We start from the raw sequence: 17649 nt of genomic DNA, 5'->3' as shown, positions 1-17649 counted from the left end.
ACTGCCCCACTCTGGGGCTGGGGTCTATGTACCCCGCATACAACCCGGGGTCTGTTCCCCGCCCGCAACCCACTGGTTGCGCTAGTGCCCTTTTCTGGGGCTCATCATGCCCCCTCTGGGGCATCTCATAGCTGCCCCTCTCTGGGGCTGGGGTCTACGTACCCCACATACAACCCGGGGTCTGTTCCCCGCCCGCAACCCACTGGTTGTGCTCAGGGGCCCCACACCTCTGGGGGTCCCTATGAGGCCTCCTCCAACCCCTACAGCCTCACCCAAGCCTCCGGTCTAATATGTAAGCCGAACATAAACTAGAGCCTCCTGGCTGCAACGCAAACATAAAGCCTCCTGGCTAAACCATAGTGCCCAATCCTCTCAGGGCTATAGTGAGCTGTACTTGCAAGTCAGGCTTCTACCCATATCTCGGCCAAGGGAGCTCCTGCCCCTCCAGTTGCTGGCAGGGAACTGCCAGCTTGGCCTCAGCCCTGGGCTTTATAAGGGCCAGGCCCTGCCTCCTACAGGCAGCTGGCTCTCCTTAGTTGCCCCGGCAACCCGCAGCTGTGCCCGTTACCCTGGCAACCCTCATCTGGGCTCGTTATGTCCTGCCAGGGCTCTCTCTCCCTGGCAGTTTCTACTACCTAGGAGCAGGCACTGAGGTGCTCTGCGACAATGTGACTTCGGGAACTTCCTCTTTTTATTTATTTGTGAACATTTCTGTAAAGAAAAAAATGCCTTTATGAATAGTCACATAAAATGACTGAAATGTCATGAACATGATACTGATTCAAATATAATTGAATGAAATTTTGCAATTACTTTAGCCAGCTTTAGTTCTGCTTATACTATTACATTTCTGGCTCTATGTAGCATGGAATGCTTCTTATGTATACTTTTATCCTCTAATAATGAGGAAAATGGTTAGGGTGGAAATGTTCAGAACTCAAAACTAATCCCTTCAGCATATTTGGGAGGTGTAGAAGGGAAATCTTGAAAGGTTTTTGCAACTGTGAAGTATTGGCCATAAGGGCTTTTCAATGACAACCTTCACATTCTTGATTTTGTTGAGACCTAGAAGGTACATCTACATGAGATGCTACTGTGCAGTGGTTACTGTACATTTATTTAGTACTTGTATAAGTACTAATAAATGTGCAGTAACTGGAGTTACTACACAGTAGCACTGGTGAACATATTTTAAGTGACACTACTGCGTAGTAACATGTTAGTACTGTCAGTGCTGTGATGCTGTACTGCACAGTATTAATCAGTAACTGCACAGTCAGTGTCTCATGTAGACATGTCCAGATTACACTAATTGAAAGTGTCTCAGTGATTAAGGACTCCTTTAGTGCTCCATTCAGAGATGGGTGAATATGTAAAAACAAGATGCAACATAAATAGCTTAAACAGGACAGGGTCATGTATTGGCATTTATCATACCCTGCCTCTCAACACTAGAGCAGTTCCTAAGACTAACATTCATTTGCAAATATATTTATGAATTTTGAAGCTAGAAGCATTGATTAAAACACAAATGACAAGTTCAGAAGAGATGTTATGTAATAAATTTGGGGAAAGGGACATACATTGATATATGCTTTTAATAAATGATCATCATTTACTTAAACTGAAATAACTTTCATATTAAATCTAGGTTAATTCATTATGTGACACTCAAAGCATTCAGTGTTGTAGCACACGGTAATGTGAGAAAACTGCACAGTGTGCTGAAAAAATGTCTTGTCACCCTCAAACTGAGATTCAGGGAACAGAAGGGCTTTTACTGGGAGAAAATCCAGGAAGTTAATATTGTCAAAGTGTTTTGCTGAACAACGTATTCCTGATCTACTGTGAAAATGAATTGATTGGAATACTTAATAATTGGGAAACTGGATAACTGATTATTAAGATAAGCCTCACAGTCCCCCTAAAGCTTTATAATGGCTAGCTCAGGTGTTGCTAACCATGTAGTCATAATAGCTCAGAACAAGTTTCGACACATACGTCTCTTTCCTTTGTGCACCTATGATCAATGACATTAGTATTTTTATTGAGCAGTTGAACCAAGACATTAAAATAAAATAATTTTAAAACAAGAAATAGGCTAGATGCCTACTTAAGTACATTGCATCCTATCTTACAAATTGTTATAAACTAACATAGATGGAATTCACTTTTGAGTTACAAGAACAAGACAGAATCAAGTCATATTCTGTTTGGCTGGCCCCATGCTAGTGACTACTGAAATATGAATATTATATATCAGTGTACTGTGCTGACCAAAATGCATCTAGTGTGGATATAGTTTAAGTTTTCATTTGGGATTAGTCTGAATTTTGGTTGAAAGCTCCTGAGTAGCAATGGGACTATGCTGAATATAAATAGTTCATCCATCGCCATAGTTTTCGTTGTTTTTTTCATTTTTGTAGTAACTGGTACTATTATGGTGCTTTAAAAAATTGAATGAATTAACATAATATAATGACTTATCACTAATTGTGCTCTTTCCAACACTTTTTTGAAAACAAAAGGCTAAGCCTGAAGAGACCAACTTTAAACAAGAGCTAATGAATTTAAAATTTCTCTCTGCAGCTGCACTAAACATTTTATCTATAAAAATACTTAGAAATTGTGTTCCTATGACCAGTAGGGAGGGCATATGGATTATTTAGGAAGAGAGCATTTTTCTAGGCAGTCGCAGATGAAACACACAGTTGTTTTGAAATGAGGCAACTTGAAAGTGTCATTAACAAGCGCTAACCTGTTATTTATCTGAATAAATAATAGCAGCATATGGAACATTAAAAAATTACATCAGTTACTTTTATGATAATGAAATATAGACCATAGGATAAATTTATAAAAGCTGGTGCAAGGCCAGAAATGCTAGCAAAGATAGGTGTTCTGTGACATGGTGATTCATCCATGAATCACCATGTCATGGTGATACCCTGCCCCAGCCCTGGTAAAATCTGTGTGCAAGGAAGGAGCCCCCCAGGGGGCACTTGCCTGCCTGTACACTAATGCCAGGAGCTTGGGGAATAAGCAGGAGGAGCTCATCCTCATGCTCAGTGCAAACAATTATGATGTCATAGGGATAACAGAGACCTGGTGGGACTCCACCCATGACTGGACCACGGGGATAGATGGCTATACCCTGTACAGGAGGGATCGTGTAGAGAAAAGGGGCGGGGGGGTAGCTCTCTATGTTAAGGAAAGCTACACGTCCCTGCAAGCCGATATTGCTGCTGTCCTCCACTGCCACCCAGAGCCTGGGGCTTACTCCTTGGGGCCCCAGGTAGATTTCATAGACATTAGGGCTGGAAGGGACCTTGGAAGATCATCGAGTCCAGCCCCCCGCCCAAAGGGCAGGAAGTCAGCTGGGGTCATAGGATCCCAGCAAGATAAGCATCCAGTTTCATCTTGAAGGTGTTCAATGAAGGCGCTTGAACCACCTCCGGTGGCAGGCTGTTCCAGACCTTGGGGGCTCGGACAGTAAAGAAGTTCTTCCTTATGTCCAGCCTGAAACGGTCTTGAAGTAGTTTGTGACCATTCGACCTCGTCATCCCTTGGGGCGCTCTGGTGAACAAACGTTCCCCCAGATGCTGGTGGTCACCCCTGATAAACTTGTAGGTGGCCATCAGATCACCCCTGAGCCTGCGCTTTTTCAGGCTAAAGAGCCCCAGGGCTCTCAGCCTGTCATCGTAGGGTCTGCTTCCCTGACCTCTGATCATGCGCGTGGCTCTTCTCTGGACTCTCTCAAGCTTCTCCACATCCTTTTTGAATTGTGGAGCCCAAAACTGGACACAGTACTCCAGCTGCGGCCTCACTAAGGCCGAGTACAGGGGGAGAATGACGTCCCGGGATTTGCTTGAGAAGCATCTATGGATGCAAGCCAGCGTTTTGGTCGCTTTACTAGCCGCCGCATCGCATTGCAGGCTCGTGTTCATCTTGTGGTCAATTATGACCCCCAAGTCTCTTTCTTCCATAGTGCTAGCCAACATAGCACTGCCGAGCCTATAAGGATGCTGCGGGTTTTTTTTCCCAAGGTGGAGAACCTTGCATTTATCGGCGTTGAACACCATCAGATTCTCGTCCGCCCACTTGCTGAGCCTGTCCAGGTCAGCCTGGATAACCTGCCTGTCTTCTGGTGTGGATGCTTTGCCCCAAAGTTTGGTGTCATTGGTGAACTTGGCCAGTCCGCTTCTGACTCCAGTGTCCACATCATTAATGAAGATGTTGAACAGTATGGGTCCAAGGACAGAGCCTTGGGGGACCCCACTGGTCACAGGACACCACGATGAGTGACTTCCATCGATTACTACCCTCTGGGTCTGACCCCGGAGCCAATTTTCCAGCCAGTGGATCGTGGAGGACCCAAGGCGACAATTGGCCAGTTTCTCCAAGAGGCGATCATGGGACACCAGATCGAAGGCTTTTTTGAAGTCAAGATATATGACATCAATCTCTTCTCCCTTGTCCAGGTGATAGGTCACCTGGTCGTAGAAGGAAATGAGATTGGTCAAGCAAGACCTACCCGCAACAAACCCATGCTGGCTATCCCTCAGGATGCGGCCATTGGCCAGTCTGTTAAGAATGGTCTCTTTGATAACCTTTTCTAAGACCTTCCCTGTGATAGAGGTCAGGCTGATGGGCCTGTAGTTTGCCGGATCCATTTTTCTCCCTTTCTTGAAGATAGGCACCACATTGGCCTCCTTCTAATTTTCGGGCACTTCACCAGAGCACCAGGAGTTCTCAAAGATCCGTGCCAGGGGCTGAGCTATGATGCTTGCCAGCTCCTTGAGTACCCTGGGGTGTAAACTGTCAGGGTCGAATGACTTGAAGGTGTCCAGCCTCTCAAGATGTTCCTTCCTGAGGTCAGCATTAATGGAGGGTAAGGAATCTCCCTCACCCAGGCCTTCCTGTCCCATAATGGGCAGGGGCGTCCCTTGGAACTGGTGAAAAACCTATGTAAAGTACCCACTTAGCAAGAAACATTTGTGCAGTACAGCTTATTCTGCTGGTGAGTTCAATATTTTTCATGCTATTACAGGATGAAAATGGATTGGTATTTATTGCTAAAAGGTACTGTTCTGAAATGAAAGGCAGAAGCTGAAACTGCTGAAGTCAATACAGAAGAAAAATCTGCAAAAACAAAAAAAAATGATGAAAATCCCGGGACGTCATTCTCCCCCTGTACTCGGCCTTAGTGAGGCCGCAGCTGGAGTACTGTGTCCAGTTTTGGGCTCCACAATTCAAAAAGGATGTGGAGAAGCTTGAGAGAGTGCAGAGAAGAGCCACGCGCATGATCAGAGGTCAGGGAAGCAGACCCTACGATGACAGGCTGAGAGCCCTGGGGCTCTTTAGCCTGAAAAACACAGGCTCAGGGGTGATCTGATGGCCACCTACAAGTTTATCAGGGGTGACCACCAGCATCTGGGGGAACGTTTGTTCACCAGAGCGCCCCAAGGGATGACGAGGTCAAATGGTCACAAACTACTTCAAGATCGTTTCAGGCTGGACATAAGGAAGAACTTCTTTACTGTCCGAGCCCCCAAGGTCTGGAACAGCCTGCCACCGGAGGTGGTTCAAGCGCCTTCATTGAACACCTTCAAGATGAAACTGGATGCTTATCTTGTTGGGATCCTATGACCCCAGCTGACTTCCTGCCCTTTGGGCGGGGGGCTGGACTCGATGATCTTCCGAGGTCCCTTCCAGCCCTGATGTCTATGTCTATGAAATCCAAGTGGGAATTGGACAGTAGTATCATTCTGGACTTCTTGAAGGGGGGATGTCATAGATTTATAGCTGCTAGGTTCAGAAGGGACCTCAACAGATCATTGAGTGTGATCCCTTGCCCTGGGCAGGAAAGAGGGCCAGGGTCAGATGACCCCAGCCAGATGCCTAAAGACCCCCCCCCCCCCATGGGTCACTGAGAGGAAATTTTTAAAGCTTCCATGGGAGAAAAAAAAGCTTTATTTAGCATGCTCTTCAATAAAACTGGCCTACCTTCATGAGCTGCGTTAGGCGCTGTAGCCCCTCTTGCTGTAACTGAGGTTAGGCTCATTTGCCCAACTGTATCCTCCTCTCTGTTCAATTTTTCCACTCCCTTGGCATAACTTGAGTGCTCTGACCCCTTGTGTTTTAAGGGTCCTTCAGGAAAATTGGTGATGAGTGTTGACAATGCCAAGACTTGATGTTAGGAAACTCACTGATACAATACAAATAAAATATTATTTTTAAGTTGTTGTTAGCCCAGCAAAGCACTAAAGACAATTTTTCTGCAAAGAATAGAGGGAAGGTAGTTTTTTTTAATATGTGGCTTTTCACTTCACCTTCAGCTCTAAATTTTCTTTTGTCAAGTATAAAATGACAAGTACATGAACCGGGGGCGGTTGGTGGGGGGGTTGCCTTGTAAATGACAGCAGACATCTCATCACCCCCCCCCCCTCCCCAAGTTATCTTTTTTTATTTTTCCACTGTGGAATAAATGCAGAATGCAACACTTAGGACTCTGAGGGAAGCATATTTAGTGTACTCAAAATACAGAGTTAACACCTTAAATATCTATTAATTGGCATGATCTAACAGAAAATACCTAGGCAACATGAGCCAAGGAGCTTGCAGATTCTATTTTCAGGATTGGTTGATCTATTTAGAACAAATAATTGCAGAAAGGCTGTACTCCTTGCCTTTTCCCATTCCCTCACAACAAACACCAAACAGTGTTGAAGACAGAAAAAAGAACAGCTCATTTTAATAATTTCCTTATTGCTCACATTCTTAGTCCCTTTGTCACTCTACCTGTCTTCTAACAAATAATGCAGGCCACAGGAGGCACCATTGTTTTAAGGATAGAGGCATTTTCTACAGTAGATGAGGAAAGATGAAAGAAGTAAGATGGATCATCCTACATTACTAGTTTCTATCAGGAAAATAACACCCATCTACATACAATGGAAAGGGTGTTTCTTATTCTACTCCCTTGCCAAGTACTCTGGTTAGGTTCCCTATCACAGAACATCATAGTTTCAGGGACTTGGGCAATTATATTGTGATTTAGGGACTGGAGGGGCAGGAATAACTTTCAGACTGGATAGTTTCTTTTTTCCTCCTGTCTGAACTCCATAACAGCATTTTTAGACAGAGCATAGAGATTTCTTTGGATAGGTGCAGACAGTCAAAAAGCCCAAGGCTGAATCAATTCAATCTTCGTAGGTTAATCTAAGCTGCATAGATTGAACCAATAAGCAAGTGAACATGGAGCTGTACTTTTGATTCCAGAAGTGCAGCTCCATGCTTCAGTGGCCCAGGCTAGAAGCCAGGGGGTGCTAGAGCATGCCACCCTGCTCTGCAAAAGCAGACAGCTTTGGCCCAGGATAGCTCACCCACCCTGAAAGACGGGGTTTGCAAGGATGTACAAAGCACCCTGGGATGCTGGGGGTCTGTGAGTTGGCTTGAATCTGGAGGGGATCTGGGACAGTTCAATAAACCTATTTAACCTAAATAAGTTAAGTCTGATGCTACATTCATCCAGGTTTATCTTTAGACCATTTTTGATCGTTTTGAAAACAGTAAATGTGCCCTGAATTTCTGTTGTGTTACAGATTTGAACCATTTTATGGTCACTTATACAGGTTTATGCGTAAATTCAGCCCCTAGCCTTCACGTTCATGTTAATGTAATACATGTTTCCCACTTGACTGAAATGTCAGCTAGAAACTGGAATTCTTCAATTGACAAGTTAGACATATATAAGTCAGCAGGACCAGATGAACTTCATCTGAGAGTGCTGAAGGAGCTGGCCGAAGTTATTGCATAACTCAAAATTCGTGGCACTCTGGAGAAGTCCCTGAGGACTATAAGAGGGCCAATGTAGTGCCCATCTTCAAGAAGGGAGGACCAGAGTAACTATAGGCCAATTAGACTAACTTCTATCCCAGGGAAAATCCTGGAAAAATTCTTTAAGGAGTTTATGTGTGATAGGCTGCAGAAGGTAGGATTCTGAATGATAGCCAGCATGGCTTCATCATGGGCAGGTCTTGTCTTACCAACCTCATCTCCTTTTATAATCAGGTAACTCACCACCTGGAGAAGAGAGAGGAGGTTGATGTTGCATACTTTGACTTTCAAAAAGCTTCTGATCTGGTATCCTATGATGTTCTCACAAGAAAATTGGAGGATTGTGGGCTTAACTGAGACAGCTAGGTGGGTAGGAAGCTGGCTGCAGGGTAGGACCCACAGAGTTCTAATAAACAGATCTGTGTCATCTTGGTGAGAACTAGCCAGTGGTGTCCTGTAGGGGCTGATGCTTGGTCCAGTACTGTTCAATATCTTCACCAATGATTTGGATGTTGGGGTGAAGAGCTCACTGGCCAAGTTCGTGGACAATACAAAGTTATGGGGAAACGTGGTCACACTTTAAGATAGGCTGTAGATACAGGCAGACATAGGCTGGCAAGTTGGGTGGATTGGAAACAGATGAAGTTCAATATCAAGAAATGTAAAATGCTCCACCTGGGGGCAAACAATCCCCTGCACACCTACAGGCATGGCAATGCCAATTTGACCAGCGTTATGAATGAAAGGGACCTGGGGTAAAATAGACCCTCTAGGGGGGTCATTTTCACCCTCTAGGCTTTTTGGTATATTTGATCCAACTCTGTGTTTTGTTTCAGAGTGGCAGGCCTCTGGGCAGGGACTGCTATCGTTTTGGCTAAAACTCCAAGTGTATTGTCAGTACTTAAAAAAAGATGAAGCACTTTGTTTGTTTATATTTATTCAGCAAAACTAAATAGAGCATTTAACAAATATTATTCTTTGTGCCAATTTTCTTGAGGCCTGGAGAGCACAAAATATTCATGATTTACCATGTAGTTTTATTTTCTTAAAAGTCAGGAAATGTTAACATATGCCTTTAACATTTTCTGTAACCACATCTTTCCATCATATCCTCTAGGAAGTCTGGACATCGTGTGATACCAAATATTTTTTTCCATTGCATTGATAAATACTGCAAAAGTAACAAACAGGATCAAAAGGTTAAAATGGAGGTTTTAGTAGTTAACTAAAGGCCATGCTGAGGCCATCAGAAGAAGATGCAAAGGTGACAGGGAGATGAAATGCCAAACAAAGACTAAGTATTATTTTTGTGTGTTCTAGTTCAGTGATTGGAGGGAAAGGTGACAAATAGATTACCCTTTCAATGAGCAAGCAAAGACATAAATACCAAGACATGTGAATTATCAGAGAGTCACATATAATATAGTATGTGTATGTATATGTATATAAAGTATGTGTGTGTTTGTGTGCATGTATGTGTGTAGCAGACAAATGGCAACCATTATGCAAAACAAACACAAACATTTGTGAGTTAAAGAGGTGGGGATTATAAGTAAGATGAACTGGTTGGTGCCTTTTCCTACTTTGAACACCTTTTAAAAGAATTGTTTACTAACTCCAGTGTCACTGTCTCCAGTGACATCCAGAGCCATTGTGCAAAAGGGGAAAAGTGGTACTGAAATGATGGTTTATGCTTATCCATCTTTTATTGCTGGCATTAGTTTAACAAAGGTTTTGTATTTGTAATTAGAATTGATTTAGAGCATCTTTTGAAAAGAGATTGTCTATCAGGATTGTTTTTTTCAGTTTCTGAAATCTCTAATTCTCCTTCTAATCATCAAAGAGCTGAAGTTGAAATGAAATTTAAGAAGGTCTGCTTGTGAAATGGTCAGGATGTAGAACTATATTTTAAAGTGGTAGTTAAATCTGAAGATATTGTTATTTTTTTACACAGAAACTTAGTGATATTTAGCCAGCTATAGACCAGTGGAAATGATACAGAACATCTTATTGAAAACTTTAGCAATAAATTTTGCTAAATTCAATCAGATCTTCTACACCAGATTTGGCCATCCATTCAAGTCAGTGTCCCTAAAATAATCTTTATTATTGTACCCCAAACTGATCACGAAAGCATTTAAATTTAACAGATAATACCATCAAGTACGGAAACCCAGCTGCATTCTTCTGTAGTTGTCAGAACCCTGGTGTTGATGAATTAATGCAGTAATAATCCTATTTGGCTTTCTGCACATGAAGAGATTTCTCACAGGGTGGTGCATCCCAAGTGGTGAAGAACCCAATTTATGGCACTGTACAGTAACAGGATATAGGTCTGCAAGAGGAGTGGGCTACAGGACTTCACTGTTATTATCAGTGCCCAGGTTTGGGGGAAGACCCAGACAAGGCACCTGAAAGCAATCAGTCTATCCATCTCAGCCTTAGGAAGTATCAGTTGAAGGATTCCTAGCAGTGTATTGAGTAAGTCTATGACTTGCTAAGCCACTTTCAGTAGAACCATTCCCTATTTATATCACGTACAATTCTCTAGCAATGCTGTGGTCTGCAACTCCTGTCACCGTGACTCCGTAAGCCTAGAATACTTTTTCTTGCAGTTTGGTACTGAATTGCTTTTCAGAGAGGTCAACACCTGTTTTCTAAGTGTCTTTCAGTGTAGGTTGGAAGGCTGTATATTCTAAGGCAGAGGTTGATAACATTCGTCCTGCTGAGCCACTCAATATGGCCCATGGAGCCGAAGGGTTTCTGTGGCATTCTGGCGATGGAGAGTTTTGCCTATCTTGAGGCCAGGCAACAAGCAGCTATGTCAGGACTAGCTGACTGAGAGCTGTGCCCATACTGTAGCCGGAGGTGGGAAGAAGCAGCAGTAGCTTCCTGTTGACCACTTCCTGCCCATAACTCCAAAAGATTGCCAGCCACTGCTCCTAAGGCACATATTCAATTCCACAGCTCCTTAATGGCCTGCTGAGGATAATTCCTGTTCTCCTGCATTTTTTCTTAGTGGTTGGACTGGCTAGATTTTGTGAGTGCAAGAAAAAAGATCTGTCTCCACGTGAACTACACTTAAAGAGAACTTGATGGCATAGTTTTGTGGATATGATCTCCAGCATAGCAGTCATCAGTAGAGATATAACTGCCCAGTGGGATCCTCCCAATTGCTCCTTGAGGAGTTCTGTTTATGTGCACTAGGCAAAAAATGATGGGACAGACCTTTTAAACTCAATTTGTTATAATTTTGAACAAATGTATTAACCATAGTAATAATTATTAGGATATTAGTAATGATCTGGTATTGTGAGGTATTTTGTAAAAGCTACAGAATCAGGGCAGAACTTCTTGTGGCATTGTAGTTGGCCTGTGTAGTGATTTAGTCCATGACTGTTTTGTTTTTTGGCTTTTGTGTTGTAAAACGCTTTTTTCCCTTTCCAAATGTTTTGCCGCATTGTTATCCAGATGTTGTGTCATTCATTATCAGGAAACTGTGAACTATTATACTTTATCCTAATGAGAAAGTTAAAATGGGGCATCAAAAGAGTGCATGTTACTTGAGCCAAGCATTGATACTATTTAAACCTTACCTCAAGAACAGATTTAATGTTTTATGAAATGTCCATTCATGAGACTTGGTCATTGGATGAAATCCTCACTTCACTACAAGTAATAGAAGTTTTGCCTTTTACTTCATAGGAGCCAGAATGTATCCATTATTTCCTAGTGTTTCTTCAGGAATATCCTGAGATTGGGTAAATTAGAGGAATTCTGCTGATTTCAGTAGAGTGGGCCCTGGTTATTTGTTTATTCACTGATAAAAAGAATGCACCAACATGTTAAAGTAGCATGATATATGGTATCAAGTGTAAAAGAAAAAAATCTCCTACGATGTACTCCTTTCATAATATTTTGTTATGATTTTCCAACCGTATCCTTCTTCTTTAGTTAGCTTTCAGTCCAAGGCCTTCTGTAGGTCTCACAATAGTACATTTGATGTTCCTACTCACCGTTTTTCCTTTTTGGGATGGGCAGTGGTGATATGATTAGGAGGGACAAAAGAGGCAACTGCCCCCAGTGCCAACTTTGGGGGGAACATGAAAAAAAGCAGCAGCATTCACAATTGCAGCAGCAACTGGAAGACACTGGTTCTGCTTTGCCTCAGGTACCTGGCCACATCCTTATACTACTGGTGGGAAGAAACATTTTACCTAATTTAAATCCTTCAGTATTATGCTTTTGAAAGTCCAATTCAAATATTATTGGGTTTGGGTTACACATGGGGGGAAATAGAGATGAAGAGTGACTTCGGAGAGAAAAAGCAGCTTATTCCAGGGGTAATAATCCAAAAGGTTGCATTTTACAATAATACAGCAGTGTTTTGTTTGATTAGTAAATGAAGAAGGGTGTAGGATTTTCCTTTATTTTAGAAAGTCAGTGCAGAATGGGGAAGGCTGACTTACTTTCTGTGCAAAGTTATTGCTAATGTAGGTACAAATCAGGGCTGAATTTGGCCTGTTAGAGAGGAGCTAGCCAGAGACTAAAACCAGCAGTGCAGCTATAGAAAGTAGGGGGAATGTTAAAATGGGGAACAAATGGGAAAGCTTCTGGCTCCTGCTAATTCTAAAACATGTTTTCCTTCTGCCTTTGTTATGTTCCAAGGCAATGTCAGATGGATTGGGAGCAGGAGGAAAACATATCACCATTTAGACAAATTTTAAATCTCTTTATGCTCTGAAAGATTTTTCCCAGAGATGCACAGAATATCTCATTTTCCTGATAAAAGCAATGCTATATGTGTCTGGATCTAAATTTGGGACAAAATCAGTGGGCATAAAGAATAGCTGTACTTTACTTCTAAAGTCTAAATCAGAGTTTCTCATTTGTCTAAATGCTAAGAAGCATTTCAAATGGCAATTATCACTGCAGCTGGAAAAAAAAAATCTCAGAATTAACCAATGGGGAAAAAAGAAGATATTTCTTTGGGAATGTTGGTGAAATATTCTCCCCATTTTTTGCCAGTTCTATTGCTGTATTCTTCTATTAGAAAAATATTGTTCTTATGAACCGCTTTCATGTTCATTGCACTCGGTGACAAAACTACGAAGTTCATGCAAAGCCAGGACTTGGAGCAAATGTGGATAAACATATTTGCATCAACAAGAAGTTTCCATTTCACTTGAAAAGACAGAATTGAATTTTCAAAGAAAATGAACTCTGAAGATAAGTTTGTGGGTAATGGTACGCTGAAGCTGAGACAAGCATCTTATAGTTAAACATATGGAGAGTTGTGCCCATGGTCTCAAGAGGTGGTGTACCACAGGCCTGGAAAACAGAATGTTTTCCTTGACATTTTAGTTTAATACCAGTAAAAAGATAGTATATTGCTAAATATCAAGTTTTATAATTGTTAATTTTTGTAAAGGAAAAGTTTCACTATCAGAAAGCATAAAAGTATATAAAAAAGTTACATTTAGATTGACGTAACCAAGGTAAGGTCAATCTAAATGCCTGGGTGTGTAAGTGTTCAGAGGGGTTAAATCACCCCAAATATTTGGCATGCCTGATTAAAGTTAGTTTGCCTAAGAAGTTCACCTTCTTAGGTGAACTAACTTTAGATTGATCTGTGTTGCCTTGATCTAAAATGGTTTAACCCAGTTTACTAAACACCTGCATGCATTCACAGCACAGCTCCAGGCCTTGGAAAGTCCCGCCATTTGCCACAGCCCTGAGGATGCCCCGTTCCTACCTACTCCTGGCAATGGCAAATGTCTGCACACATTGCTCTCAGTTTAGTTTTAGGTAGCTTTAAGTAGGCTGCCTAAATGCAAGCTGGGTCTCGCAAATGCTTGTTCTCACCCATAGATAGTGGATTTTATGATAAATCACATTATGATAAAAGTTTATATGTTTGTTATTGAGCATATCATTATGCTAAACACAGCAATAATCTATACCTTTAAAATGTTAGATAATATATAGCTACCAAACCAATGTGGGATAATCAAGGGAGGGAATAAGTGGAAAGCAGGTGTGTTGTTGATCCATCAGTGGTGTCCTTTATTCTGTGCCAAGTAGCCATAGGTATTCTAGATCAGTTTCAGATGTGGCATAATTTGGATCAACTCTTATTAATTTAAAACCTTTTCATGGAAGAACAACCAGTTTACATTAGGACTGTCAATGATGCCACTCTATACAGAGTATCTTGGAAGGAGTTGATGTAAGCCTCTTAGTATTTTGGGACAGGAAATTAAAAAACCCACCAAGACATTGTCCAAAAAAAAAAGGGATCCATGCAATGCTTGAGGAAGAGTTGGATAATATCTGAATGGGAGATAAGTCTTTGCTTTACTGCTGTGACCCAAATGGTAACATGAACTGTGCAGTTTTATAGTTGATACTCTACACAAGCACTACTCCAAACAATCTGCCTTTTTCTGTGTCTCTTTAAAGTGTCAATACGTACCTATTTTCCATCTCAAAGAAACACCCTCATTCTGGGCTCCAAATACCTAAACTCCATGGCTGTATCCACATGAGCGCAGATTTTTGTTTCTCTGGGGACAATACGTGCCACTGCTACTTGTCCCTGGGAACACCCATGGCATGTAGCAAAACCCCAGTTTTTCTTTTTTTTCTTTATTTTAAAATGCATTCGGTCCCCTTCCCCAACCATTTCTGACTTTTTCTCTCCCTCTCTATTCCCTATAGATAAGTTTAAGTAAGCTAAGATACGGGATAAGCTTTAACATTTTATTTTAGGTAGTAAGTTTTATTTTTCTCTCCCCTCTTTGCAAATAAGTTCCCTGCTATTTTAATATCGATACCCACTGTTTTATAAGTGATAATTATTATGATTGTACTGCTTTTATATTGTGTGATTGCTGTTTTAGGCCTATATATATGTAAGTTAGCTCAAGTCATGTCAAGTTTATGTCAAGCCTCCATCTTGTGTCCTCTCCCCGGGCATCCCCTGTGTTGCAACTGTTTGATTCATGTACCCTTTCCATATAAATTGGTTCCTGGATGAATGGGAGTGATTGGGAATGATTGAAATACAATGGTAGTAGGCCTCTACTGAATGGCTTGTAATGACCAGGACATCACCATGCATTGATTCATCCAGGAACCACGGACCTCACACAGGAACAGAGACAAGAACCCAGCATTTGAAAGACAAAAGACCTTGCAAAACCAGCAGCTCTACCATTGTACTCCACCATTACAAAAACCCGAAACTGCACATCCCTGCACGGAGCACATATGCTCAGTACTCCAGGGGCTGGCCCTTGCCTGGGCATGCCTCATGTCCCTAGGGTAACACAAGGTCTGCACCTATAAAAAGGGTCAATGAAGACTGATCCAGTTGGATGCCCTCTCCATCTGGACCAGCACCATGCCACACCACCTATCCAGCCAGAGGCCCTGCCCCTGACAGGTGACCCCTGTCTGGACAACACCTACTGGACAAGGACCCCTTTCCAACCTGGATAGGTAGATATCACCCCCCATCCCCTCTTCAACCAAGGACTTGGGCTCTGCTTCTCTTCCCTACCTGGACCCCAACCCTTCCACTGAGTCTCTTTCTCCTGCTGCCATTGTGTGTATGTGTGTGTGTGTGTGTGTGTGTGTGAGAGAGAGAGAACCAGTAACTTCATGGGGCTGTGTAGTGTGTTGTCTGTGTAATAAAACTGTTATTTGGACGCTTAATTTGGGTTTTGTTTTACTATGGTTTAGCCCTGCTTCAATCTCTGCTCCTCGTCCCTCTAACTTCTGTCTCATTTCTCCCTCTCCTGCTTCTGGCTCACTGTCACCTCCAACACCTGTCGAGCTCCTCTCTGCCTCCAAACTCGCTGTTTCTTTGCCATTGTCTTATCCCCTCTGCCTTTTCATTTTCCCCTGAGCAACCAGATTTCTGCCTCAGTTTCTTTCCTGGCTGTCTCCTCCTTGCCACCACTTATCTGCCACCGCCCCCCCATATCTCAGCTGTCTGCCTCAGTTTTCAGCCCCAGTCTACCTTAAGTAAACCCAAGCCTCAATTCTTCAGCCAGCTTCTCTGTAGTCCACTGGTTCTAATCCCGGTTCTGGCAACTTTCACTCCCTACATTTTAACTCTCTCTCACCTTAACCTTTCCCCAAATATCCCAGGTACCCCAAGTACACACATACACACTGTACCATCCAATTTAGGAATTTACCTGTGTGTATGTGTAGCTGTGCTCTGGCAGGCCAGGCTCCAGTTTTGGGTGGCACACACTGCTACCACATGTGCTGCCCTGCTTCTTTAAGATGTGGGGTTTTTTGACCCCGGGATCTCCTGGGGTCAAAACCCCACTCTGCGTTGCAATGTAGCAGTGCAGGTATGTGTGTGAACTGGTGAGTATGTGTGTGTGTGTGTGTGTATATATGTATATATGTGTATGTCATTGTGTGCATGATATACGAATTAGTGATTTGGGTCTAACTTCTGGGGTGTATAGTATATGTGCTTGAATTGGTGATAGGTATGCATGTGCCTAGGCTGGTTTGGATGTGTATGTGCCTGAGCTTGTAGTGTGTGTGTGTGCGTGTGTGCACCTAATTGATTTGTGTGTTTGTATATGTGCAATTGTGTCACACCCTCCTGTCTAACAGCGCAATATTGAGATCCTGAGAGTTGGCCTGACCCCACAGGGCAACAGGCACACTCCCTCTGGTGTACTGAGGTTACCGTGGGTGGGGCAGGGGAGGCTGGGACCAGCATCTGTGCTGGCCTCAGCAGCCTTACTTGGGGGCCTTGGGGAATTGCAGCTGTGGTGCTCCTGCAGGCTGGGAGCCTGGCCAGCAGCCAGAGCATAGCTCTGGCAGGCCAGGCTTCAGTATTGGGTGGGATACACTGCCACTACATGTGCTGCCCTGCTTTTTTACGATGTGGGTTTTTTTGACCCCGGGATCTCCTGGGGTCAAAACCCCACTCTGCATTGCAGTGTAGCAGTGCAGGGAACGCCTGCCTGTGCTGTGTGTGGTGCTGCAGATGGGTCTGCAGTACGACATACCATATGTCCATGTTTTTCTGGATTTGACCCTTGAAGCCAGGACAGGACTATAAACAATGGAGATGGATAGTTTTAGTAGAAATCTTGTACTGTCCTTGAAATGTGCATTATTTCTAGGCTTGAATGTAAGGGGGATTCATTTAGTCCTATGAAAAAAAAATCTTTCTCTTACTAAACAAGTTAACCTTAACTCTTATGTAGGTGGCAGCAGGTCTTTCTTTTAGAAATGTGACATAAAATCTCTGTCTTTAGAAAACGCAATTAAGCTAACTTGTTTTTTGTTTTAGATTTATTGTGTTGGTAAGGTGGGGAGGGTGTATATTTCTTTCCGGTCTTGCTCACAACTTCATTCTACTGAGACACCTTTTGACACGCACTGAATTGGAGAAAATGTTTTTTCTCATGGTGCTCTCAGATGATATGTCACTTTGTGATTTTCCTGACAGCAGCTTGAATCAGTTTGCACTTTAATACTACCAAACAACTCCAAAATGTGAGGTTGGGAATTTTCTTATCTTATATCATAAGAGCTTTTTACATGTATAATATATGTAATGACCTACTGAATCCATGGAAAGCATCCAACTGTTTTTCTGTTATAGGATCTGAAATTCTCAACAGTGGTGCAAGGTAGAGTTTTTAGATAAATATTGGTGGCACATACTTCCTGGCACCTTTCTAAGCTACGTTTTCTCCCTTTTTTTACCAATTGGGTATGTTGTAAGTTACTTCCTCCTTTTCATCCAAAAACTTACGTTCTGTTTGT

This window comes from Alligator sinensis, unplaced genomic scaffold (genome assembly GCF_000455745.1).
Source record: "Alligator sinensis unplaced genomic scaffold, ASM45574v1 scaffold150_1, whole genome shotgun sequence".
NCBI lineage: Eukaryota > Metazoa > Chordata > Crocodylia > Alligatoridae > Alligator > Alligator sinensis.
The sequence above is the reverse complement of the archived record's forward strand: the minus strand, read 5'-3'. Positions refer to the sequence as shown.